Source organism: Saccopteryx bilineata, chromosome 9 (genome assembly GCF_036850765.1).
Source record: "Saccopteryx bilineata isolate mSacBil1 chromosome 9, mSacBil1_pri_phased_curated, whole genome shotgun sequence".
NCBI classification, from domain to species: domain Eukaryota; kingdom Metazoa; phylum Chordata; class Mammalia; order Chiroptera; family Emballonuridae; genus Saccopteryx; species Saccopteryx bilineata.
The window spans coordinates 15,764,846-15,792,497 of NC_089498.1; the positions used below are offsets into that span (position 1 = coordinate 15,764,846).

Here is a 27,652-nt window from a genome sequence, read left to right on the forward strand (position 1 = left end):
CTTATAACATCCCTTGAGCGTTTGCTGATTACCAAGTCCTCAGCAAACAGCCTTCCCAGCATTGCCTTGTGGAAGGAAGGTACTACCATTTAGACCCTTCAGCAGATATGAGAAGTAAGGCTCCCAGATAATCCTTAGCTTTCTGGAAAGCTACACAGCCGGTAAATGTCAAAAACCAAGATTCAACTGAACTGGCTTTAACGGAAGAGCCTATCATCCGCTTTACAACCCAATGGTCTTGTCATGCTATGTTGATGCCACTTTTAAGAGACCAAATCATTACCTTCCTGGTAGGACCCTTAACCTGTTTAAAAGGCATGGTTTGTCTGTGACATGGATTCTAAAATCTCTTCTAGAACTTTTAAGTCTGTGAGATTTTTCTTAAAAGAACTGGGGTCCAAAGGAAAAACAAAACAACCTGTCTTCTTACCCTTTACAGAAATTGGTAAGGTGAACAACTTGATTAAAACGGAGGCACACAGCTAGTGTTGGGAAACTGAAAACCTCTATTTTAGACCAGCGGTTGTCAAACTTTATTCACCATCACAGTCATCCTCGGCGGCTCCTTAAAGCCCCACCCCCACACACCGTGTTTCAGAATCAGAACATCACGGGGTGGGGGGCGGGCCTCGCCCAGAATGCATTGTTCACTTCCCTAGATCATATCGATGGGGCTGGTTCAGGGAGCACATATTGAAAGTCAAGTCTAGAAGCATCTTCGTTGGCTCTGGGAAGTTAGAATGTCGATGGACCCTTTCTGAGTATACATGTCTCTGTAAAGAAAGCTGTTAGGAAGTAAAGAACGGGGTGGGGCGGAGGGGGGGGGGGAGGTGAAAGCTCTCTGACAATGGCCAAGAGCTAATGCAGCATTAGAGAGCCTCAGAGGACCCGGAGGCTTGCTCTAAATGTAGCTTCTCAGAGCCCACCGCCTGCTGCACAAGGCCTGGGGTAGGTAGGGTCTTGAAAACTTCCTTTAAAACCAGGGCCCCAGGTAACCTGGGAGCGGACCACCTCTATAAAAGCCTTAGAGAAGAAAGGCCAGTCCCAGAGCATGTACGGAAGCAATCCTCAGGACCCTTGGCTCGTCAGGCCAGGGTCTGGTCTACGGATCGGACACCCCACAAAACTGGATACTCTTAGATATTCCGCCACAGGGAGTAAGAGAGAGAACGTGCATGGAAAAAAAAATTTTTTTCATGGAAACATCTAAGTCAAATATTTGACTTTAGGACCTTCAGAGTGAATTTTAAATGAGAAAAAATAATGTATCATTTGAGATGAAAGAACACCCCAGACCAGGGCACTCTGGAATCATTTGATCTGGAGCAGCTTCACAGTTAGGAGTGCATCGGGAAGGCCTCGGACAGATAGGTCCCAGGCAACCAGAACGATTCCGTTTTGTACCTGACATGGGATTGCTTCCTCCACCAAGGGCAGCAGCACAGCCCGAACAACTCCAGTGTCTTAATCACTTTCCCTTTCTCTCTGAACCCAGCGGATTTGGGCTAATTCTTCATGCCTTTCCCGTAGGAATGAGGAAGTGTCAGCTACCACAGGGACTATGCGAGTGGCTTTGTGTTCAGACATGTTTGTGGCCATGCAGAGGACTGTGTCATTGAGTTAACAAGTTGCAGGAAACACGTTTACATCCTGGCCCGCAACCTGGGGCTTGTCCGTGAGATGGTATCAGGCAGCAAGGGCCGGCTCATTAATGCCCATCACTCTGTACACGTGGCTGTGGTGAGCCAATTCCAAATCCCACGCTCTGAACACTTGAGTTCCCATCCGTACAAGCGATGGCCATGTGAACCCCACTGCTGGTTGAATGGAAAGAGGGGGGCATGTAAATTAACCACATCAGGTAGATTGGGATGCAGACTGTTCTACATGATGGCACTACTTACTATGATGAGAAAGGGAAATGGGAATGAACTGTCGTTCCTATTTAACGGGTCCTCTTCCCAGGAAAGGACTCTCCTTGGGCCAGAGTGTAAGAATCTACTAAAAACTCTGCAGCACGGGGCACCCTTTGGCAGAGCCAAGATGCCTGTGTGTGAGGAGTCCTCCTTCTGACCTTTACAGATCCCTTTTCATGATTTTTAATGGCAATTAATCCACATGAAAGAGCATTATGAAAATGCAGGAGTTCCAAATAAAGACGACGGAATAAAATGAGTGGATAATGAACAGAGAGATAATCTTACAACCCTAGGATCACTCTCCTTATTTACCATGTTGATTTATTTCTAATTATTTTCATCTTTACTTTTCAAAGTAGAAATTGTGGTTTCCACAATTTTTTTTTTAAATCATGCATCCGCTGATAAATCTCGTACGACAGGTAGTTTTCCACATTATTTAAGAATATCTTGGCCCTGGCCGGTTGCTCAGCGGTAGAGCGTCGGCCTAGCGTGCGGAGGACCCGGGTTCGATTCCCGGCCAGGGCACACAGGAGAAGCGCCCATTTGCTTCTCCACCCCTCTGCCGCGCTTTCCTCTCTGTCTCTCTCTTCCCCTCCCGCAGCCAACGCTCCATTGGAGCAAAGATGGCCCGGGCGCTGGGGATGGCTCCTTGGCCTCTGCCCCAGGCACTAGAGTGGCTCTGGTCGCGGCAGAGCGAGCCCCGGAGGGGCAGAGCATCGCCCCCTGGTGGGCAGAGCGTTGCCCCTGGTGGGCGTGCCGGGTGGATCCCGGTCGGGCGCATGCGGGAGTCTGTCTGACTGTCTCTCCCCGTTTCCAGCTTCAGAAAAATGAAAAAAAAAAAAAAAAAAAAGAATATCTTCCATCAATCTAACGAATGACTTCTCAAATGTAAGTTGTATGGATGAACTTCTACTGAAGATTCCCTCTATGGGTCTACGGGGTAGTCATTGATGAGGTTTACACCTTAGACTCCGAGAACGGAAAACGTGACGAGCAGTTTTGAGCAGCTTTATTGAGGCACAAGTTACATATACAAGAAACCTCCCTGGAAGAATAATCTGTCGGAATTCAATCGTTGTGTTTCCAAGTGCTGCCCACGCCCATAGAAGCAGCAGTAAAACAACTAGGACGCGGCGTCTGTATTTGTTTAGGTCCCAGGATTGACCTGCACCACCATCGGTGAAGTATTAGCACTCGTTCCGTTCCCCCATTTAAGGCTCTGTCATTTCTCTCTCTCTCTCTCTCTCTCTCTCTCTCTCTCTCTCACACACACACACACACACAAGTCAAGATGTCATCATCATATAGCTAAAAAATGGGAACGGCTTTTTGGAATTTTCCTATTCACTTCCGATACACTTTCAACATGACTGCTTTTTTTCCCTTTCATTCTTGGTCAAGTAACAAATGATTGATATAGACCTCCCTTACAGAGCTTCTCGTAATAATTAAGGATGAAAGTGACACTTTGAGCAAGTTGCACGTGGCCCAGATAACAGCCCTCCCGAAAGCAGAGAGCCAGGCTGCACTCCGGCTTCCCGGTCATGAGCTCTACTACCTTAGATGAGGAGTTAGCTACTTGGGCGATCATATTCCTCATCTTTTTTTTTTTTTTTTTTTTTTTTTTTTGTATTTTTCTGAAGTGAGAAGCGGGGAGGCAGAGAGACAGACTCTCTCATGTGCCCAACTGGGATCCACCCAGCATGCCCACTAGCGGGTGATGCTCTGCCCATCTGGGCCGTCACTCTGTTGCAACCGAAGCCATTCTAGTGCCTGAGACGGAGGACATGGAGCCATCCACAGCACCCGGGCCAACTTTGCTCCAATGGAGCCTTGACTGCGGGAGGGGAAGAGAGAGACAGAGAGAAAGGAGAGGGGGAAGGGTGGAGAAGCAGATGGGCACTTCTCCTGTGCCCTGACCAGGAATCGAACCTGGGACTTCCACACATCGGGCCAACGCTCTACCACTGAGTCAACCGGCCAAGGCCTATTCCTCATCATTTAAAAAATAAAAATAAAAAGTTGAAACAGAAGACAATCAAACAAAGGATGCAGAACTTAATCAGACAAGTAATATATCTCCAGGCATTGTTGGAGATGGGATTTTACTTTTAAGAAGGTATGTTACATTTATATAACAGACATCTAGCATCAAATTCCTGACACAGTCATAGTTTGCTTTCAAAGCAGTATCTGTCTGAAAACACCAAACAACTGAATAACATGCTGAACAATACAAAAAAGGTGTCTAAATGCTCTTCTACCTTCTATTTCTGACAACCTTTCTAAAAACTTTCAAAGTTTAAAAACTAACAAAAGAATAATACAATAATGATGCATGAGTTACTCTCATGACTTTTTCCATTCTCCTGAGGCATGCTGAGATTTTATCTTATTTATTTATTTATTTTTTAAAGATGAAGGATTTGTAACTATTATCAGCACTTCATGTAACTTTTGATTCAAGTAACAACATTTCAGTTCTATATGTTCATTATGCCACTGAATTGCAAAGGAAAGAAGTGTATTCTAATGATTGTACCATAGTTTATTTTGCGTATTACATATTAGAAGTGGGCACTTTAAATTATGATACACAAAACAGCATATAATAAATTCTGAATAAAAGATAATGTATTCTTGCTAAATACAAGTTATTTTAAAACCTCTTAATGAAGAACTGAGCATATGCTGCATTGCACTGTGAAAATATTTAGCATATGCTATTAGAACCAACATTTTGCATTTATTATATTTATTTTCAATAATAATATATGATTTTAAATGGACACATATACGCACACAAATGTAATCACTAACATTCTGAATATGGAAAATACATGAAAATTACAGGAAACTTTTTGACTCCCCTTAATTTGTCACTAAATAACTTTCTGATGACATGGTGAGATTATAATTTGCAATAGAATGAGGAAAAATGAAAAAGACTGTTACTTTCAAATCACAGAACATATGCACAATGAATTTTAAAATTTAGATATGGTGATAAACACTTCTATCCTGAAAACTGGCATGTTCTCTGTTTTTATGGAATAGCAAAGCTTATTAACTATGGACCTTAAATTCCACCTAAGTTACTAGTGGGTTTGCAACTCCCTTTCTGACATAGAGCTTCTGCTTTTAGAAGAGTGTATCCTGAAGGTTCTATGCTCCCATGATGACCACATTGTGGCATCTAACTGAGCATGACTTCTAGTCCTCATTCTAGTTATAAATACTGTGGTCACCATTATCACCAATACCACGATCACTAACAACAACTTAACGGTGAATCTTTGGGCCAAACACTTTTTAACCTTATTCTTCTGATCTCTATCATGATGATGATGCCTAATGCCCGATAAAGCAGCCATGAAACCAGGACAAACCATCCTCATCTTTAATCCTCAGAGCTCTCAGCTCTAAAATGGCTGTGCTAAGGTTCTTTTTATTTCCAATATTCTGCCATCCTCGCCCCCAGTGCCAACAGAAACACAATACAACCAGGTTTTCGAAATTCACATATGCTTTCTATTCTTGCTTCACTTAAATTTGGAGAGAGAAAAAAATGAGGACAGTAAAAATACACTGCAATTAGCAAAAGCTTAGACTTAAAAACAAAATGTAAACTTCATTTTTGAATGCAAGGGTTAGCTTCTGTTGCAAACAAAGAATTCATCAGAAACAGAACCCACTAGGAGGAACCACTATTTCTATTCTTCTCCAAATACCCAGGTTTGAGCTTATTTTCCATGTGTTTATTTCTCAGGTACTAATGTGCAGTAATAAAAAATTTAAAAGAAATAACCTTTTTAAGAGAAAAGAAAATAATGAATCATGCATGCCATCCCTTCATAATTGCTGCTGGAATTGGAGAATTATTCCTTTCTATACTCCAGTGTGTGTGTGTGTGTGTGTGTGTGTGTGTGTGTATGTGTGTGTACACATGCATGTGCATGTGTGTAGAAAGTCAAAATCACTCTGAATAGATAATTCAGTGGCCTATTTTGTACCTCTTAACATATCATTGTAAGCATACATCCATTTGGATATACCTTCTTAGGGAATATGTCCAGTGACAAAGTCCATCATAAAAATATGCCATGGTTTAACCAATCTCCTATTAGACACTCAAGTACTCTTTACTGTTTTATTTCCTACGGTGAATTTTTTGTGCGCCTAACTTTTTCACGTTTCCAGTTATTTAATATTAATTCCAAAAAAAAAATGAGATAAAAAATTGTAAAATTTCAGCAGAAATAATAACAATGCTTTAAAATGTGGGTGGTTTATTTTTCCCCTAAGCACTCATCCTTTGTGCCATCTGTGGACTGTTTTGATCGCATCTCAGGAAATCAGCCTCATTACCGATGTCCCTTGAGCATCCCGTGTCCCTTCCCACCACCACTGTTCTAATGAAAGGGAGAGATAGGTTTCTATATACCTCTTCTCCCACGAGAGTAGGCTTTTTTTCTTCAGGAATACGGTAGAAAATTAAACGCCCTCGCCTCTAGTTTCCTGCTGAAGCTCAGGCACATAGTAGGTGCTCAATAAACATTCACCAAACTGACAAATGCATCTCAAAAAATTCTCCGCCAAGTCCCAGAGCTATACATGCATCTTTTGCTCAAGTTTCAAAGATCTTTTTTTCTGTTTTTCTTTCTTTATACTCTGGCACATTTCACAAAGAATTTAGGGCAGGAGGCCTCTCCTAAATCAATTCTGTCTTCTACTACTATCCCCGAGATGGAGTTGCAAAGGACAAAGAAAGCTATTCTGTCAGATGCTATCTTAACTGTTTAGTTTGCAAGGATGAAAAGAAAGATCAAATAATGTTGCCTTCTCAGGGAAGTCTTCCTGGGCCCCCTTAGTTAGAATGACCCATTTCACCTCTCTGTTATATGTCTGTTTATTTCTTTCATGACAGTTACCCCAGTCTGAGACTGTCCTATCCTGGATGCTCTCTCTCTTTTCTGACAGAACTCTCAGTGGATGGCAGGGTCTGTCCTGTTCACTTGAATATCTCTATGTTGTAACATTGTGATTAATATTGTAGCCTGTCAGAATTGGAAAGGTTCTTAGAAGTCACCAAGTGTAGCTCCATTATTTTAAAAATATGTAAACAGATGCCCCAAAGGGATCATTATGTGTCCAAGGTTTAACTAATAATGAGAATTTGGATGAGAATTCAGAACTTCTGACTCCTGGGCCAGTGTTTCTTCCCGGCAGCCCCATGACAGCCACCTCTGAGCCCGGAGCAGAGAGATGAGGAACCCAGGGAGCTGAAGATGCCAGAAGGATAGGAAGTTCTATTTCTGGCTGTCGTTGGCACTACCCAGGCCCTGCCTAAGTACAGTACCATCCTTATACCGCCATGTGCACATTAACCTTAGTATCGACGGGTAGCAGTCACTACGTTCTGATTACTGGTAGGGACACATGGAACACATGGCTACAGTTACATGACCAAGGCCAAGTGCCCAGTGTCCAGTCCTCTAGGCCACAGAGGTGTGTCCTGAGTCTCCTTGTAACTCAGCTCAAATCACAGGCGCCTTGTGCCACTCAGGTGCGGACCCGCGTGCGGAGATGGACAGTGAACACTGTGGTTTCCCATGTTGAGACTTTTCCTTAGAGGAAAATAATAAATAAAAAGAATGTCATCTGTGAAATGATGTGATGAGCTTTGCAAAAGGGTCTTCAAACTTCGAGTAATGACAGAAGCTAAACGCTTCTCTTTCCTTGGTCCTTCCCGGGAAGCCAGAGGCCAGAAACTCGGAGGCCGTCCCAAACCGACCGCTCTGTATTTCTGAGACCCAAAGACCTGTGACCCACTTCCAGGAAGGCAAACACTGAAGCCACAAGGGGAAGTGCCCTGTCGGGAGTTACTAGAGGCGAGGGGTGACAGGTGTCCAGGACTCAGGGCTCCCGGGGTCTCTGAGACCACCCAGCAGCTCGGGCCCACCAGATTACACCCCTCTATTTTCAGTCCGTGTTGTCCCAGCTCCTGTGTGATGGGGACATGAAGAACAGGGCGGGGGAGGGGCTGGGCTGAGGCCGGAGCCCGCACATGCCCTGGAAGCCACTCGGTAGGCATCTTGCACGCTTGGGCTCCTCCTTGAATTAAGCAGTCGAGAGATGCTCCCATATATACATCCACAGGGCTGTGTGTGAGCACACGTGCACCGTGTGTGTAGCTTTCTGTTTGTGTCCCGGGAACTGTTAACAAGCTCTTGTCTCTTTGGGAGGCTCTTCGGGAGAAATTCTGCTGGCGTCAGTGCCAGGGACCGGGTTGTCTCACCTGGGTGCCAGTGCAGTTTTATTTTGTGGTTGCGTAACTCTTGGTGTTTCTCCCGTTACTTTGGTTACCGGGAGCGATGCTCTGTGTCATCAATCACGGTGTGCTTTGTTTTTTGGTGAAGTCCTTGGCTATACCTTTGAACCTCATTCTTACCTTCTCATCATCCTGATTTCTTTAAAACTTCCTTTGTTGCCATCGCAGTGCACTGCCGGTATTTCTGAAGGCCACTTCCTCTGCTCATAAGGACAGGCGAGGCCGTAAATAACTGGACAAGTAAACAGGCCAGGCTGTCGGAGCTCTTTACATGGCCAACCGCGAGGAATCCAATCACCTTTCCCCTGGCAGCCTGCCCGGAACTCGGCTAAATCCTCACACACGGTAATTCCTTTATTAAGGGAGAGCCGGTCCTAATGTCCATCCAAGGAGCATATATTCCAAGAATAAGACTTCTAGGTAATTATTTTTGCTTTCGCTTATTCAACATTGAAGAGACCTTTTTACAGTTCTAAATGTGTGCATTACAGCATGTATCAGGACATCCTACAATTGTTGATTTAATTACATCCACCTCCTCCAGAAGATGAGCACTTTGAGGGGAGGGACTATGATAGTTTCATGTCTGAATGCCTAGTAGCTAGCACTGTGGTACAGGACATAGTAGGTATTTTGTTGGATAAATGGGTGCTCATTAAAATAGCTACTGTATGCATGCGTGTGTGTAACATATACACGTATATCTAGGTGTGCATGTGTCCATATTGAGCATCTCACTGAACCTACAAGGGAGTGTGTTATGACCTCTAGTGCAGGTAAGTCCCATGGCCCTTACCCAGCAGAGCCAGGCTTTGGGTCCAGGTCAGCCTCACTCCCAGCTCTTTCCAGTCTCTGTATTGCTTCTCAGCATGATGTCATAGTGATTTTCCAGACAGAATCACAACCACTGGCTGTACAGAAAGATGTCCCCAAACACAGAACTGACAAGCTCTGGATAGCTGGGTACGGCCAAACACATTTTTATACTTCAAAGAGATGCAGTGGACATTATGTGATGTTATACTCCTTATTATACCTTTTTTTTTCTTTTAATTCAGTGAGAAGAAGGGAGGCAGAGACAGACTCCCACTTGTGCCCTGACCAGGATCCACCCAAAAAGCCCACAAGGGGGCAATGCTCTACCCATCTGGGGTGTTGCTCTATTGCTCAGCAACCAAGCTCTTCTTAGTGCCTGAGGCTGAGGCCATGAAGCCATCCTCAGTGCCCAGGGCCAACACGCCCCTATTGAGCTATGACTGGAGGAGAGGAAGAGAGAGAGAGCGAGAGGGGAAGAGGTGGAGAGGCAGATGGATGTTTCTCTTGTGTGCCCTGACTGGGAATTGAACCTGGGACATTCACACACCGGGCTGATGCTCTACCACTGAGCCAACCAGCCAGGGACTATACCTTTTGATAACCAGTGCTGGAGCTGAAGGATATCAGAGGGCTCTGATCTAGGAAAGGAAAGGGAAAGAGAAGTTAGGAGAATAAGGATGTGTCTCAAATCCCAGAAGAGAAATGACAACAGATGAAATGGAGACAACAGCAAAAATAGAAAAATGGACCCACTGGGCGAGAAAAGTCAGAAATAAAATCCACAGTAACTGGCCGTGGACTAGCTACGAGTTCTCAGAGATGGGGCCCCCATGGGGTAGGTCTGTTGGTTCATCTGCCTCCACTTGGATAACTGGGTGGACAGTGTTGCTGTCACTGAAATATGGAATATAGGGCAGGGGTCCTCCTTGAAGGTTTGCGAAGTGAAGTTTGGAACGCAGGCTGAGAAGTAGCCGGTGTAAATTAGGATGGTGGAGGACACTGTGCAGTTTCTGAATCACCCCAGGGTGCAGGGTAACCGGGAGGGGACGCCTGGCGGGGACACTAACTCAGGGGGCGCTGAGACCCGCCAGGATCTAGGAGAAAAAGCCGAGATGAGGAACCAACCAAGGAATCTAAAAAAAAGAAGTTTCTCTTTCCTGAGAAAGGAAAGTATCTGAAGAAACACTAAGAGACGGTGACTCCAGGAGCCTGGAATGAGAGGGCAATCCTGGATATTTCCCACCGGCACGGCGTTTGTCGGCGACATGTGAGGGGGACACTTGCTGTGCTTAATGCCCTCTGAGCAAGTCCCTTGTCCTTCCGCTTACAGCGAACACCTCTCACCAACAGAGAAGATCTGACTTTAATGCACACCACGCTACTGAAATTAACGTCACCTAATTCCTTTTTGCTTTGTTAATCAGACCCGTAGAAGACTTTTTTTTTTTTTTTACAGAGGCAGAGATAGACAGGGACAGACAGACAGGAACGGAGAGAGATGAGAAGCATCAATCATCAGTTTCTCATTGCGTGTTGCGACTTCTTAGTTGTTCATTGATTGCTTTCTCACATGTGCCTTGACCGCGGGCCTTCAGCAGACCGAGTAACCCCCTGCTGGAGCCAGCGACCTTGGGTCTAAGCTGGTGAGCTCTTTGCTCAAGCCAGATGAGCCCGCGCTCAAGCTGGCGACCTCGGGGTCTCGAACCTGGGTCCTTCCGCATCCCAGTCCGACGCTTTATCCACTGCGCCACCACCTGGTCGGGCAGACCCGTAGAAGACTTGAAATGGCGCGCACGTGGCTTGCGGCACATGGTCTGGCGGGCAGCACGGGCCTAGAGAGCTATCGTGCTGAAACTTCAATTATAAACGTATAAAAGCTCCAAAAACAAAGGGTTGGGGGGAGGAAATTGAGTTCTTAACATCCTTGGAGTGATGCAAATATAACTCATGCTGGGAGAGAGAGCATTATTTGCATCAATTTCTTTAAAAGGAAAAGGCTGAAAGCTTCCTAAGCAATGGGAAGTGGTTCCCTGTCAAATCCAGGTGAGAGCCTGGTGTGGAAGACAGTAACAATAGCTCAGTGAAATTCAGTAGAGGGATCACAAAGGAACAAACGGCTGTTGAGTCACTGAACTTGGATACTGAGTCCGCGCAGTCTCTCACCAGCTGTGTAAGCCGGGGCACGAGGCCTGTGTTCACTGCGCCTCCACTTCCAAATACACCTCGGACTCACGGGGTGGTCGCTAGCGTTCACTGGGGACGCACTTGGCTCCTGGTAGGTGCGGCCATCATCCCCCTGGGACCGGTGAGGAAACTGAAGCCAACAAGAAGGCTAAGTGGCCGTACTGCGTGGCCACCCAGCTGAAAACTGGTAGCGGGGGGGGGGGGATTGGAGCCCCTTGAGCCCGAACCCCTTGAGCACTGGCACATCTCTGCTCCACACTCCGATCAGACGCGCCCTGTGGTCGCGGGAACTGAAGGTGACACGTGCCAAGTTCAGTAAGGGAGGGTACATGGTCTTTAGCCTTGTTGTGAAGGCACAGCAGAGCAACGGGAGGGAGGATAGAGGACCTTAACCCCTCTGTGCCCCGTGAGCGTAACAGAGAGACCCCGAAAGATGAGGGGACACCTCAGATGGCTTTGGAAACTCAGATGGGTTTGGAGTGTCCTGGATCCCACAAGAACTGATGAGTGTTTGGGGGAGATGTACTCAAAGGTTAACCTAGGAAACATGTATGAACTACAAAGGCAGAAGAACTCTGGCCTCCCAGGAAACTAAGAGGCTTAGCATCGGCGTCTACACGTCCAGTGTAAGGAGTGAGTAAGGTCTTCTCGGTCCTCCCCCAAAGCGCGTGCAGTCGCCAGGCCCACCTTTGCGGACCCAGCACCAAGTCACAATACTTTTTTATTTAAGTTAAAGCATACATTTCATAGAGAATGAATTATAGATAAGGGGTTTTGTTTGCTTGCTTGCTTGCTTGTTTTTCATTTGGTCTGGTTTTTGTAAGGGGCCCAGCAGGGCCCAGAGAGTGAGGCACAGGCTGAGTCGCGGAGAGAGCGGGAGACCAGGGAAGGAGGTGAGCGGCCGCCAGGAATGGCCCCTCTGGGCGCCCCTGGGGGTGTCATGGCGGCCAGCATCCTGGACGAGCTCCAGCTACACATCCCCACAGCACAAGGTCACCTCAAGAACAGCGGCCACTTCTCGGTCACGCTCCAACGTGGCACCTCTGCACGAGACGTAATTATTTCTGACAAACCCATTTCTTGTTCAATTCGATATGAAAATTGAAGTTGTATTAGCACGATTTCTCCCATTCGAGAGTGTGTGGATGGCATCCTCCACGCTGTCCTACAGCAAACCCAGCTGAGCCCTGATCGGAGGAGCAACGGTGTGGGTCAAGGTACCAACTCCCAAATAGCCCCTCTGCACCCCAGTCAGCCCTGCAGGGCGAGGGAGGCGTGCAGCGGGCCAGGCCTGTGCGCTCAATGTCACCTTCTCAGAAGAAAATCATCCCCCCCTCCCCACCAAACAAAAATGCTAATCGAATCGTTTCCCATGCAAATGCGAAAATAAGGGAGACAATACCTGAGATAGTATCAATATTCTCAACAGTCGGCAAAGACAGCAGATCCTTAAAGGGTGATGCTATTTCCATGAATTTAATCAATTTCCATTCTGAGCCACAGAGCTTTTCCTCCTTGCTTTGTTTTCTCAACCCTCCATTTAAATGAGTCAGGAGACAGGTGAGGGGGGCCCTTTGCCAGAACTGAGAACTGCATCCCGAGTTCCCAAGAGCCTACCATCAATTTTGTTTTCATTGTTCAAATAAAGATCTGACCCCCCCCCCCGCACTCCCCCCCCCCAGAAACCTGAAGAAGAGAATAATGCACGTGTTCTCGGGTCAAGCAGGGGGACCAGAACTTTGTTTCTGGACTCTGTAGACAGAGCTCAGCCGTTCCTCCAGATCCCCCCTGTGGGGGGAGGCAGTTTTCCGTTCTAACCCTCCTCCACAAAAGAGGAGACTTGAATCCGGGCAAGGGAAGCAAGTCCCCTCGTCCCCCAGTGAGTTAGCAACAAAGGGGTGGCTCATAGGATGGAGGCAAGTGGCGGACAGATGACAATGCTCCAAGGACATTAGAGCAGATAAAGAGATACAAAGTACAGCGACCTTGTGGCCTCAATCTCTTTGAAAAAGGCTTTGCCAAGCCGGTGGTAGCAACTACATTTGGTTTGAAGTCCTAGCTTCGAGCAACAAATGTGGTGCCTCTTCATGTCCTCTTAAAATCCAGTGTAGATCATTCTCTTACCTCTCAGAAGCCTGGGTCCTTATTAATATGCATTAGGGCAGCGGGGATGTCACCTTCTTCTCCTACCTCTACTATATGTATATATTCGTTGTACAAGGTCATGGTGCTGTCCCAAGTGGGCAGTGCCCATTGATGGAACCCAGATTGAGTTTGCACGTCTTCTCTCAAGACCCTCCTGAAATATACTGTAAACCCAGGGTACACAATACATGTTCTGCTGTGACGCTCTTGGCGACATCCTCAATTCATCTATATGGGGGCTGGACAGGAACCAAAATTTCAAGAAAAAACAGGGACCTTGAAAACATAACTTCTCTTCTGCCTAACACATCTTTTTTAAATATTTTAGTCTCGTAGATGCACATTAGAGAAAAACTAATACTCGATGTGATCTTGACATCATCCTAGGTGGGGAGAAAGCCATGGTCCATTAGTTCTGCATGTATGAGGAGTCACAGGAAAAGCTTTTTGTTTCATCCAGGTTCTGAGTGCACATCTCTTGCAATCGTCCATCCATGTGATCTCGAGGCTCCTATTTACGGGCAAGGAGACAGGCTCCGGGAAGCTCAGCGCTGGGCACTCGGTAAGCACGTCACAGCGCATCCCTTCCCATTTCCTCTCCGACGGTCCGCAGCAAGTCTCAGGAAGCTCCCCTCGAGGCCTCTGCCATCTGTCTCCCCACACAGCAGCGAAGGACAGGGAATCTAATCTTTCTGCTCAAACCCCTGCTGGTCCCCTTATTAACTGCCTAACGCTAGGGAAAGTTGTTTAACTACCCTGAATCTCGGTTTCCATGTTTCCTAAATGGGGATAATTATACAGCTTCTACCTCATTGCAGTTGTAGTGGGGATGAATGGAGATAATTTATGGGAAGTGCTGAGCGCGGCGTGTGCATACAGGAACGCTCTGTGTACACAGCCACGACAATGATGACACCACCCTCTTCCGGGCATTGCCGTCCCCACCCTGCCCTCCCTGCCGGCTTCCCCATTTCAGGCCTCTGGCCCTTCCTATCAGTCCTTCTCCGCGCTGATCCCGTGATCACTTAATTAAGTATGGAACACATCGCTCCCCTGCTACACACTCTGCCAAGGCTGCCCAGGACCCGGGGAAGGAAGTTCAAAGCCCTGGGTTTGGCATTCAGCATATTCCATCACATCACGGGTCCCAAACTTATCACCCTGCAGGCGGATTTTGCCCACTATCACCTCCTGCTTGGCAAAGCCAAGTCTGCACACCGACACACCGGCGTTTTTCTCTGCATGCTGCTCTAGAATGCTGACTTGGGGCGGTCAGAAAGCACCAAGCCAAGCGATCTGTGGAAGCAGATTTGAGAGCCAGACCATTTTAAGAGCTGGAAAGAACCCAAAAGGCCACTTTACAGATGAGGAAACTGAGGTTAATTGGTTTGCCCGCGGCCACACGGCCATTTATCAGCAATGCCAGGGCTGCACGGGCTGGTCTGCTCAGAGGGAGGGGGACCACAGGGCAGCCTATTAAGGAAAATTTGTCAGCAACTGGCCAGGAACTTGCTGACAGGTGGTCTTTCTCCATTCGTGAGAAATGAGACGGAAGTTCTGCGCCGACTAAGGACACAGGGCACGTCCCTCCGGCTGGCAATGCAGGGCACCGCGGAGGGAAGGGGGTTGATGGGGAGCGGGGAGCTGAGATGTTCCCCGGCATCCATCCCTCTCTTCAAAGATGGGTGATCTCAGGGTGCGTCAGCCTCCTAACCCACACGCCCACGTGCGCCGCCTCGATTTGCTGAAGCACAAGTTTCTCTCGGCGATGTTTGCCGGAGGAACGGTGATGAATAAAACACAAGAGTCACCAATGCATTACTCTGAAGGCGCGTGTGCCCGGCTCTAACTGCTCAATTGCAATTTTTATTCTAAGATAATAATACTAATAGTGACAGCTCATTTATATAGTGCTTCTTAGGTTCCAAGAATAATAAGAGTGAATGCTATATTCTGCTACAGCCGTGTCTTTGTCTAAAGCACAGAGTGGAGCGAGGCCGTCGGAGCGCGATCTCCCGGACTGTAAAGATATTTTAGGGCCAAGTGTTGTGAACAGGGATGGTTTGCATCAACAAACCCTGCTTTTTCAATTTGGGTTTGGGATTTAAGTACAGTTTTGCTGCTACCATTGATGAAATGCTTTATAAAACCTTTAAATATGTTTGTTAAAAATTTAAAAGTTTTAACTATGCACGCTTTAATAAGACAACGGGAAGTCGATAACTAGTGACATAGCTGCTAGGCCAGGCTCACCTGTGGTAGGGGGGAGGTCATCCTGGGTTTGTGGTCCAGATTTGTGTCCATTGTGACCCACCAGAGAGTAGCACATAGAAATTGAAACCATGGTTCCAAGTTCTGTGCACCTGGGTGATTGTGCAAGAGGTTCCAACGGCCACAAAATCAAAGCCATTCTGTGGTTCAGCTGCCTGGCCTCTGACAGGCTACTGAGTCTCGGGAGTTCCGTAACCCTGACTTCCCCTGAAGACTCTGCTCGCTGAAAGGATGATGCTGACTCCTCTCAGTGCCGGGCAGTCACATTGTCCCGGGAGGCTACGGGACACACTGCAGGGCAAGCTCTGGCCTGTCCATCCTCTGTTGACCCGACTTGCCCAGGTGGTAAGCACTGCCAACTCTCACCTGCTCATCCCCGTCCTCGGGCCAACTCAGCGGCCATGCTGCCAGGGTTTGGGCAGTCTGCCCTCCAGAAGGTGGGATGTAATTAGGGCCCATCTGCCCATTCTCGTGGGTGTATCTTTCATCAATGCCTGGAGAGTTCTATGTATGCCAGCCTGGCTTCTCCAAGATGTTTGGCTCAGAATATTCCTTTTTATATAGCACCCCTTGGATCAGGACCCAACTTGGCCTCTTGTCTCTGAATCTGGCCTTAGCCTCCACTGCATTATATGTTTTTGGAATTTTGCATTGGCTCCACAAGCTAGTATCCATGGGTCACTTCCCCACACAACCTGCCCTGTCCCTTCCAACAAACCATTTGCCCTTCACCCATCTAGTTGCTATGTATGCCGCCGTCTGCCACAGTGGCCCACGGAGAGCCCGCCTCACCCACGGAGCTGTCTCGCCAGGCTTTGGCCCAGGTCCTGCATCCTGCCCAGTGCTTGCTCAACCCCCATCGGACTGTTCAGCGTATCATACAGTCTCCCCGCTGCTCCACCTCTCACTCCAACGTCTGCCTGCCTGGCTATCATCATTCTATTCAGCATTCCAGAGGAACTGGAAAGCCAGATTACCGCCCCCCCCCGCCCCGCCCCACCCCGCCCCCCAGGATCACAGTGGGCAGGGTTTCTCCCAGCAGTGGTGCAAGGATATGCAGGGAACTGAAGTCTTTTGGGGGTTTTAGTTCAAAGCAATGGAAACAGACTCTGGGCAGCACAGTTCTTGCAGGAAGACTAGAGAAGCAGATTCAGAAAATGTCTAGGCAGGTGAGACAGACACCCGGCCAGTCAGGACCACAGACCAGACCCTGCCACGGGACCAGGCGACTTCCAGTGATTGTGTGTGTGTGTGCCCTCATACATGAGATAGGGACTCCAAATGTAAAATGCATCGAGAAGATGGCGCTGAATCAGTGTTCTGGCTTCCAGGAGAAGAGAGAAGCCACTCTCTAGCCCCTCAGTCCTCTAGGGTAGAAGACAGGCTCTTCTTTCTATAGAGAATCTTATTGTGGGTTATTCTCCAAACACAGGAAGGGGGTTCCACTGCTCTGCAGCCCAACAAACTAGCCAGCAAACAATATGACTAGCAAGCACTAGAAGGAGTGACTGGCATTGTATTCCAGGGCGTGGGGACCCTCAGCAGGACGTGTCTTGTCTGGTGTCACCGCCTTCTGCTCAGTCCTATGTGGGCATTTTTTTTTTCTGGTGGTTGTTTTGTTTTGTTTGTTTGTTTGTTTGTTTTTAACCAAGCAAAGTTGGTGATGGAAGGAAACCAACCCCTAGCAACGAGGATAGGAGGACCGGAGGAATGGCAGGTCTTCTGGGTAACAGATGAAAGGTTTTAATTTAAGAATGTTTGGGGAGATGGGGTCCATGGACTGAACCTCACGATATGAAGTACAACAGAGATCACAGCAACTGCCATCCTGTGCCGTGCGCTGTTAAGCATTTGTACATGTGACTATGGTTTACCGGCAGAGCCACCCTACAGGGCAGACCCCACGTGAGGGGGAAAACAGATGGAGTGGGCAGCCTGGCTGGAGCCTGGCAGGCCACCCCTGGAGGCAGGGCAGTGTGGCCAGAGGACCCGTGCCACCGCGGGCACCTCCTGCCGTCTCACAGGCTCGCTCGCTCGCACGGGCACAGACGGGGAAATGCGAGTTCAGGCCGCACCTAAGGAAAAACAAATAAAAAAACTGTGGTGTCACGTCCTCTGGGTGAGGGGGCCGGAGAGAGAAGGGAATGGGCTGTAGCCTCGGGCAGCGCTAACGGAAGCGTGGAGAAGGGAGTCCGAGTCTAGAGTCTGCCTGACTGGTTTCTGGCTTCCGTCCTCTGGAAGCGGGGAGGCAGCAGCACAGAGAAACGGGGCGCTCCTTCTGGAGATGCGAAGGCCAGGAAGACGGCCCCCCGGGAGACAGGCCCAGCACCGAGTCACCGAGTCGCAGGGACGTGGGGGAAGAGGCACGTCCACCCCGCCCGGCCTCGGAAGTCTGCATCACAGGAGACCACCTTCGAGGGGGCGGACCTGGGCTCAGCAACGGGAAGTAGTCCCGACAGTGGAAGTTCCCGATGTCGCCGGGCCGCGGTTAGGGACGCCCCGGCCATCTCCAGCACGCGCCGTATCGGTCTCGGTGGCCTCGACCATCCCTCCGTCCACGCAGGAGTGCTACTCTGTTGTTCCGTCCCCAAAGCGCCCTTGAGCCCTGAACTGGATGGAACCCATTTTGCTCGCCCCTCCTCGGCAGCCTTGTCTGGGCAGACCTCGTACCTGAGGCCCCGGTGAGACTGGCAGCTCCCCGAGGGAAGGCCCTGGGATCCGACCATGTCTTGGACCCAGCACAGGGCCTTTCCTGAAAGTAGGTGACAAGGAAACAGGCCTGAAGTTGAGTTCGAACCGAATCCCGTCAGAGGGCCCTGGAAAGGCGTGGGGTTGGCTACCTGAGGACACGATTCTGGTCTCGCACTGCTGCCTGCGAAACTTGGGGGGGGGGGGGGGAGACACTACCGGAGGGTGACTGTTAAGTAGGACAGAGCTGAAGCCCAGGGTTAAATGGTACACTCTGCAAAATATTATCAAATGAATGTGCTGACCACGATTTCCAAACAATGCAGACTCATGCAAAATCTCACGTTGAGGTCTGACAATTTAACTGCTCAGTGACACACAGGTGTGCCTTTACACTCTCTCTCTCTCTCTAATATGTTTACATGACAATCAGCCCACAGGTATATCCATTCTAAAAGAAACAAAAATCAAAGCATCCTTAGTTTGTACGTGGTGGTAGGAGTCTGAGTTAAGAGCCAAGACCACCCGTTTTATCCCCCCCCCCCCCAGCGCCTAAACTGCCGTGTGATTGTAGGCCAGTGTGATTGTAGGCGAGTCCTGGTTCCTCTGGGTCCCTAGAGCCTCGTGTCTAAGCGAAGGGTGACTGGGATAGCGGCTAACTCACTCAATGGACAGAATTCAGTTCGCGGCTTCAGGCCTCTGATTCCGAAGAATTCTACCGGACAAAGGAGACCGTCCAGCCCTCAGGACGGAAAGCAGGGCAGCAGTGACCGTCTCCGATAAGGAACCTGATTAAAGGGGCCACCCGCTAGAGGGGACAATGACAAAACGGCCTGGTGGCAGATGGGGGAGAGGAGGGGGACGTGAGGCCTGGAAACCATCTCACCAGATTGGCCGAGGCGCTGAGCGGCGGGGCCCCCTGACCCGGGGCTGAGGTCAGGTTTCGGACGCCTGACTCTGCATCCCATTTTTGTGGTGGGAGCCTGGGAACGTCAAGGTGGGTTTTTCTCCCCCTTCCTTCTGTAAGATGCTGGCAATAGTCATACCAGCTCCCAGGATCGCTGTGAATAAGTCTCACGCTGCCCAGACCGGCCTCAGCACGGTGCCTGAAACAGGTGCGGCGCTCCGTGAACGCTAGATAGACGTGAACTGTTCCCCGACACCCAGCGTCACATATTTGCAGGGCAGGGAAAGGAAGAGTGATGGGGAGCAGAGACGAAGTGCCACTCTTGGGAGAAAGGGACGAAAGAGGCGTGTGTCCGCTCCCCGTTCGATGGGGGATTTTGTTTAATGAACGGAGTTCATGCATCACCTCTAGTGGCCCGGGGACCCTGACGGGTAGTTAGCACGCCGTCGTGGGACATTTAAGAAGCTGTGGGATGAATGGCAAACAGAAAACCCGCTGAGAGGAGCCAGACCAGAAGACCTCAGGGGGCTCCTTCAATGGCTAAGACGTGGGATCCCGTAGGAGAACGAGGTCCAACCATCAGCTCCGTGCTCCGAATGGCCGCCCTTCACTAGAAAGCTCGGGCAGCCCAGGCGTGTGGCACACTGCCCACTCGGCGGAAAACGGGTGGGCATGTGGAGTCGCAGGCCTGGGCACCCCGCTCTCCTTCCTCCAGCCTCACGAGCTTTGACGAGCCTCAGATTCCCCGCTTGTAAAGTGGAGATGACAGCACCCTCCTCACTGGGTGACCTCGCAGAATAAATGAGGTGTTGGGGACACCCCCGCACACAGCAGCATCTCAGGAAGTTGGCTCTCTTCCCTCTTCTTGTCCAGACAAACATGGGCAGATATTTCCTGTCATCGCAAAGCATGCTCAGATGACACGAGGAGGCTGCAGAGGGGACACAGCAGGACAGCCCAGAAGGTCCAAGGGCCTTAGGAAGCCCAGCCTGACTGGGGTATTGAGTGTGGAAACAGCTGGGAAGCCGTTAAGGGCTGTGTCCGGGTGAGGGTTCCTGTTTATTTTTAACACGACGCCAAACCCGCTGCACTTTTGCGGGGACCTGGGGGAGACCACGGCCGAGGCCACGCTTCTTCACGGACGCCCCTCCACGAGTCAAAACTGTCACTGCTCAACCCCCTTAAAGTCCCAGTCACCGGGCAAAACAAACAGGAATCGTCTTGAAATGGTGATGATTTATCAAGAGACTATCATTTAAGCTCATCTGGAATAGTAACGAGTCCCTTTTCAACGCAGGCAAACCCCGTGATGAATATCTCAACACGGCTTGCGTGGTCAACTTCCCCAGTAAGACATGACTTCCAGGCGACGTGTCACAGAAAGCCTCAGGAATGACGGAACAGAGAGCAAAGAACAGAGAGAAAAGCGCCAAGGTAGGAGCCAGGCCCTTGGCAAAAGCCATAATGGTCTCTCAAATCTCCAACTGCCTCTTGAATATTTTAAAGGGAAGAGGAACGGATCACTTAAACTCACGAAACAATTTTTTTTTTTAAAGGCAGGCACTAATAAACAATTCAACCACTAATTGGGAGAGGCCTCGATCTAAAAGCGAAAGTTCGGTGCAGGATCTCGGCCTAATAATGGTAAGGGAGAAAGAAATGCTACCCGCTACCATTAGTCTATGAAGCGAAACCCCGGAGGCCCGAGCACTTACTGGGTGCTTATCACGAAGCAGGCGCTGCACTGGGTGCTTGTTCTATCTTTACAACAATCCCAAGGACAGACACTATCCTTAGCTCCGCTTTTTTTTATTATTATTATTAAATCAGCTGAGGCCCTGGGTCTTAGAGAAGCGAGGTTGCTTCTCCTATGTCACACACTGTCGAGGCTGCGGCGCTGGAATTGAGGACAGGCAGGGATAGGACCAGGGCGAGTCAGATGAGACACAAAATGTAAGGAAACGCCAAAATATAGCTCAGTAATCAAGATAAATATTATTTTAATGCCATATTAAAAAAAAAAGTCAAGATGAATGGAAGAAAATCCAAGATGAGTCAAATATCAAAATGTTAAGTAGAGACAGGATCTAACTCTACACCTAAGACTTGGCCTCACTCTCTTCAGCCTCATACGGGCTCTGCCACCACCAGGCACTGCTGCCTCCAAGTTGGAATTGCTGGTCGGCCCCCCGGGGATGATGGAAATAGGCCGAGCCTCCAGGGTGGAGTCAGGTTCCCAGAGAGCCAGGGCAGGGTGGCGCACAGTGATCGGACTGACGGGTCTGTGCCTGCCCTCATCCCTGCTGGTTCTTGTTGAGAACAGGGGGGTGTCAGTGTGACTGGCAGGGATGCTACTCTAAATTCTCACTGTTTGCTCTCCCTGAGGGAGCCTACCCCAGGCTGAGCAGAGAATTCTATGCCACGCCCGCTCCTGTGGCTACCTTAGGTGATCATCAGAGCATCAGGGAGAAGCTGAGCCCAGAGCCATGTTCTTCCAGGAAACTGGAGACGGACCCTAAGCTTGTGGAACCATGCCAGGGCAAAGGACCAGTCAGGAGGCTTTCTGGCAGATCGGAGCGGGCGTGGAGGAAGAGAGCGAAGGCCTCCTCGCCTGCGACAACCAGGAACATGGGCGAAAAGGCAGGGCTCCTGGACAAGCTCCTCTGCGGAGCACCCCGTGCCGGAGGGCAGGAGAGTGAGTCCCTGGTCACTGCTGACTGCGGCCTGCACAGCTGTTGAGGCCAACTTTCTGGATTCAGCACCTCCCATGGTCCAAAGAAGGCGAAGAAGTGGGGGAGGGGGGAAAGGGAGAGAAAGAGAGAGAGGGGGGGGGGGAAAGAGCCCAGTGTGTGACCTGCCATAGGAAACGGCATCATCGGTCTCCCTCTTCCATTCCTCCCTTTCCTCCTTCTCTCTCTTCTCCTCCCCAATGCTCCTGTCTCACTGACTGCCCTGGTATACCAGATGTTCTGCCTGAATGGAGCCCTTGACCACACGGAGAGCAACCCTCTTATCTCAGTTAAGAATTCTGAAGTCTGGAACTGTCTGCGACTAACTAAACCATATAACAATAAAAAAAATTTAAAATGACATAGAAACTATCCGGTGGTGAGTCAGCACTGGTTTACAAGACGGCCCTGTCTCCCTTTCCACCGAGTTACGGAGTGCCCCCTCCCCTCACCCATGGGCACCGATTCCTTCTTGGTCAGCTGCCTAGTGTCCCGGCGCACCCTGTGCTGCAAAGGACTCCACGGCCCATTCATGGGGGAGGCCACGGTATTCAGTGAAAAAAAACAAAAAGATACAAATAAGAATCCACTTCCAACAGTGCTTGTTGTTTTTTTTAAATAGAGCTTTCCCCTTAATTATAATATCGCATGTTTTTTTTTCATGCTCCTGAACTTTCATAATGACACTATCAAACAGTAACAAATATAAATTTGTGCAGCCTGAAATATGCAATTTAATCATAAGCAGTAATTTCCATATCACTGAGGAGGGAAAGGGGAAAAAAAAAGTCAAATGATTAAACTCCAGTGCATGAGGACCAATCTTGAATTAAATTTATTCTCTGCTCAAGTTAGGTTTTGTACTCCAATGTCAAGAACGGCTTAAAGGTAACAGGAAAACATTTACTGTTATATTAAAACCCCATGCCCCAAAGTGTTTACCAAAGATCAAACTGTAATTCTGTTTTTTGTTGTTCTTGTTTTGCAAGTTAGAAATGTCTTGTAGACATCTTCAAACCCCTCTTGAAAGCATACGCAATGATATCACAGCAATCTCGCTAATATTTCCCTTCTTTTATCCATTCCTTCCCCTCAGAGTCTGAAATGATGCTCTTTCTAGCAGGGGGGAAAAAGAGAGAGAGCCAGAAAATCCTCCCAGACTACTGCCTAGTGAGAGCTGACCTTGTTTATAGGCATACAGCCCTCCACCCCGCCCCCATCTTCTCTGCTGGATCTCAAGTTATAAAATTCTCCAACTTTCTAGTAAACTCCAAGGTGGGAAGAAGAGGCTGAAGGTAACAGGATCCACCGACTAGAAAGATGTTAATCCTGACAAACTGCTCGAGCAGTAGCCTGAACCACAACTAGATTGAATTCGGTCTCTCCTGAGAGAGCCCAGCAAGGCTGGTGGGTGGTGGGTAACAAAGCGGCTTTTCATGGTGCCCTCCAAAAGCAGATGGGCCCCATGCACAAAGTTGGAGAAGGGCACCATTGCCCTCTAGTGGCCAGAAGTGCAATCTTCCGCGAAGGAGTGCATTTCCAGAGAAGCACAAGGCTCTCAATGTCAGGGCAAAATTATAGCAGAAAGATGTCTAATTATCCTCCTGGAGTGTTTTCTTTAGTCCTTCCCGCTCACTGAGGAGGCTCTGGATGGTTATCACAGTAATCCTGATGCAAAAGCTGATCCTTTCTCCTCCTCGTGCACCAGAATTAGTCCAACTCTCTCCAGTTTTGTTTTTTCCGTTTTAACAGACCTGTTGATGTTCTTCTTCCAGTCAATTAAACCACACATTTATCGAGATCAAGATCTGTGCATATTTCAGAGGCATTAGCTTTGCATTAATAAGGTAGACAACTCACAATGCTTGATGAATCTAGAATGAGGGGTCTTGACAAGTTAGGTAACTTTTTATGAAACAATAACCTGTTTCATAAGGGAGGAAAGCACCGCAAACACATTTCAGTCTCTTACATCATTGCCCGGTGCATTTACACACTGCTCAGATTTTGGGAAAAAAAAAAACCCCTAGGAATTCAGTCCCTCTGCAAACGTGACAGTTAAAAAGAAGATACATTTGCCACCTACTTTCAAACTGTATACGCCACTGCCCTACCGTTATTATTTCATTATTAGGTATGACCATGATCAAAGTAAAAAAAAAAAAGTCAATATTAAAAATAAACTTAAATGGTATGGTTATGCTTCTTGAACATCTGCCTACATATAGAAATATATATATTAAAAATAAAGGAAGGCTGAAGTCATATTTGCAGATCTGTTTAGATGGTTCTGAAAATAGATTTGAACATCACAGATCAAAGTTTACGTGAACTGTCAACTTCGTAAGTCACAGACAGCCACAGGCAAGGTTGGGAGACACACTATGCTCACGGGACTGTAGAGCCGGCATTGCCAGCCCAGCCTTGAGGTCAAAGTCATGGCATTTCCCATACGAGGTTCCCCAAACCAGAATCTTTACAAAGTAGCCATGTAATTCCATTCAAAGTGGAAGAAAAACCATGAATTATGAAGACAAGTGCATTCAAGGAGCATGAAATTGATCTGTATTCTCCCAAATCATGGCATGGCCCTCCAGCCCTGCCCCTCCTCTTCGCACAAATAAACAATTAAACATACATTGGCACAGCCACCCCGACAAAGAGAAAATGCGAGTTCTGGGTCATAAAAAAAATAAAAATAAATTTAAAAAAAAGAACTTTTTTTTAATCTCTAATTAACACAAGATTGCATCTTAATTGAAAATAAATTCAGGTTTCTAGTAATTTTACTGTCTGGTGTTCTGATAAGAATGTAAAACATAATAGAAGTTCTGAAGTGCTATCAAGATGGTCCACTGCTTCAATTAGAACTATTTTAAAAGCCTTTTTTTTTTTTTTTTTTTTCCTAGTAAGCAATAAACCCAGTCTGAGTAAATCTCCATGTCTGGGCCTCCAACAAATTATTCTATCTCAGACCTTCCAATGCATCTCATTTCCCTTCCTCCAGGGGTGGGGCGGAGGTGATTTATTTTATTTTTTTCAAACAATGTAATAAAATGGCCAGCTTAGGAAGACTCTAAAATAACAATGTAAATAATGATAGAAATTATTAGTAGTAGTAATAAAGCGTGGCAGTCAGACATTTTTGATGCATTAAATTGCCATGTTTCCAAAGCAAGATGCAAAGATAATTCTCACTGAAGACAACTTCCCGGGCCTCTCGGATGCCTTTCCCTGGTCTACACTTGAACACTCCTCACATTCCTTTGTACTAAAGCAGGATTTCAGAGGTTTGAATTCTGGGGCCTACTGGCCAACTCTCAAACTTTGAATCAGATCTCACCATTAATAAACTTCAGTGATCTTGAGCTTGGGGGGGGGGGGGGTGTCTATCTGTCCCTTTGTTTCCGCAACTTTTATTCCTTTGTTCTACAGAAGGAAGACCAGACTCCCTGCAGCTGAGGTTGGGCAATCACTACTTCTGGGTTCTGGTGTCTGCGTCTTTGTATTCGTAGGAAAAATAATTCCAGGACTAATAAAATGAAGGTCAGCCTCTTCTTTCCCATCGTCTTAGGCTCTAGCGCTCAAAAGCCAGTTTGGCCTGCCTGCTGATGCGATGCTCCCGGGTCCTCACTCCTCTAATAATACTTCTGCATCCCCTCCCCGGAAAATCCAGACACCCCGCAAAACCATCCATGTCTGCTGCAAGCCTAAGTGATAAAGAAATTGATCCATCCTCTTGTCAGATTCATTATTGTGGCTTCCCTGTGATTAAACTGAAAACTTACTCCCTGCCTCATTTGAAACCAATAGGAATGATAGGAAAAGGAAAACAAGGAGAGATTTTAGAGCCACTCGAACACGATTTCTTTGGAGGGGGGAGGGGGAAATGGGAGGGCAGACTTTAAGCAGCACTGTACCCTCCAGCAGCAGGGTTTCAGGAACCACACTCCACCCTCCCACACACACACCCCTTAGGGACGACCCCTCACCTAGCAGGGATGGCATTATTAAATAATTAAAAGATGCAATTTCTTAATAGCGGCGCGATGGCCCGTGAAATTCCTGCTGCATTATCAGCAAAAGCAACAGGGCTTTTTCTAGCATCTAGAAAACCTTTCACCCGGGTGAGAGAGGCTTGCGGCGTCCCTCCCCGCTACTCCCAATCCCCCGGCGAAAGCAGAGCCTTGGCAAGAAAGGGATAAGGAAGAACGACCCGGGGGCCGCCTCCGCGACCCCACTCTCCCTAGGGACTCTTTTCTTCACAGCGCGAGGCGGGCTCTCCTCCAGTTCCACCTGGTACAGGGGGAAAGGGGTGCCATGCCCGTCGCCCTCCCCATCCTGCCCGCTGCTCCGCGCTTCCCACCCGCGGCTCGCGTTCTGGGGCAAAGCTCAGGGAAGAAGGCTGTGCGGGCTTAGCGCGCTCCGCTCCGGGAGGAGGCGCAGGCTTCGGGAAAGGGTTGGTTCGCAAAGTTAACGTTGACCCTGGCGGGATTCGTCAAGCCCAAGCCAGAGCCCGAATCTGAACCGCTCGCGGACCTCCCCTTGGGCTGGCGGGAGCCGACGAACCGCCCCCGGCTCTCCCCCGGAGACTCCGGGTGAGGGCTACAGCGCGCGCCGCAGTCGGCAGCCGGGAGCCGCAGTCAGCGGACCCAAACCCAAGCTATTAAAGTGCGGAGGGGATCACGGATGCAAGCTGGGTTCCTTCCGTTTTCTGGGGCCTCCCCGGCAGTCTGGAATGGAGGGCTGAGCCTCGGGGAGGAAGGGGGAAAGGGGTAGAAACCCTGCAGAGCGCGGTCTTCTCGCTGCTTTCGGAAAGAGGCGCAGCGCGGGCGGGCGGGCACTGCCCGTGGGCGACTTTCCCCAGAGACCTGACCGGGGGCAGCCGGCGGGTCCGGGACGCAGCTCTGCAGCCTCTTACCCCAGCCGGGGCAAACCCTCTCTCCCGCGGCCTGGGCGCAGACAAACGAGGCCGGAGCCGGGGAGAGAGGTTGGAGCGCACATCTGGCGCCCGTGCCCCCTGCGCTGCCCGCGCCCACAGCTGGCTCCCTTCTCCCTTTTTTATTTTTATACAAATCTTCTCTTATCTCCGCCCCCCAATTTCCTTTGCATTAGTGAAACCTCCTCTAGTCAGACCTCCTTTCAATCCCCCCCCAAACATTATCATCCAGAGACCCCCCTCCCCAAAAAGCCCCATCCAGGCGAGAGAAAGGCACAGGCGGCTCAACTCACCTGGGGCCCTGGAGGGTGGGCGCGAGCTCCGGCCGTCGGTCCCTAGCGCTGGGCGACCGCCGCGGAGTCAGCCCCGGCCCCAGTCCGGGTCCCATTCACAAGTCGGCGGCGGCAGCGAGCGGCCCCCGCGGCTTCTGAGAGCGACTCTCCCCTCGGCTGGCGGCGGCCGCGGAATGAGCCGCCGAGCGCGCTAGTGGCAGGAATGAGAAACCGGGGGGAGGTGGCGGGCGGGGGGGGGGGGCGGAGGAGGGAGGCCGCCGCTGGGAGGAAAGGAAAAGGGCGGGGGGCGGAGAGGAGCCGAGGCTGCGAGACGCGGCGAGCCGGGCCTCGTGGAGGCTGCAGGGGCCGAGCCGTCCGCGCCCCTCCCCCCAGGGGCCCCACAGATGCCAACCCCTGGATTCGTGGCCGCCCCTCCCGCCCCGGGTCG

At 49.2% G+C, this 27,652-nt stretch overlaps 1 protein-coding gene across 2 annotated transcripts in view; it reads right to left on the reverse strand.

The window, feature by feature from the left end:
* The window catches only part of CDH11 (cadherin 11), a 151,430-nt gene extending 124,046 nt beyond the window's left edge, over positions 1 to 27,384 (reverse strand). For both annotated transcript variants that reach the window (XM_066242950.1, XM_066242949.1), the window contains exon 1: positions 27,226 to 27,384. The gene's annotated coding sequence lies outside the window, so the exon portion shown is untranslated. The remainder of the gene's footprint in view (positions 1 to 27,225) is intronic.
* Between the last annotated feature and the right edge of the window lie 268 nt (positions 27,385 to 27,652).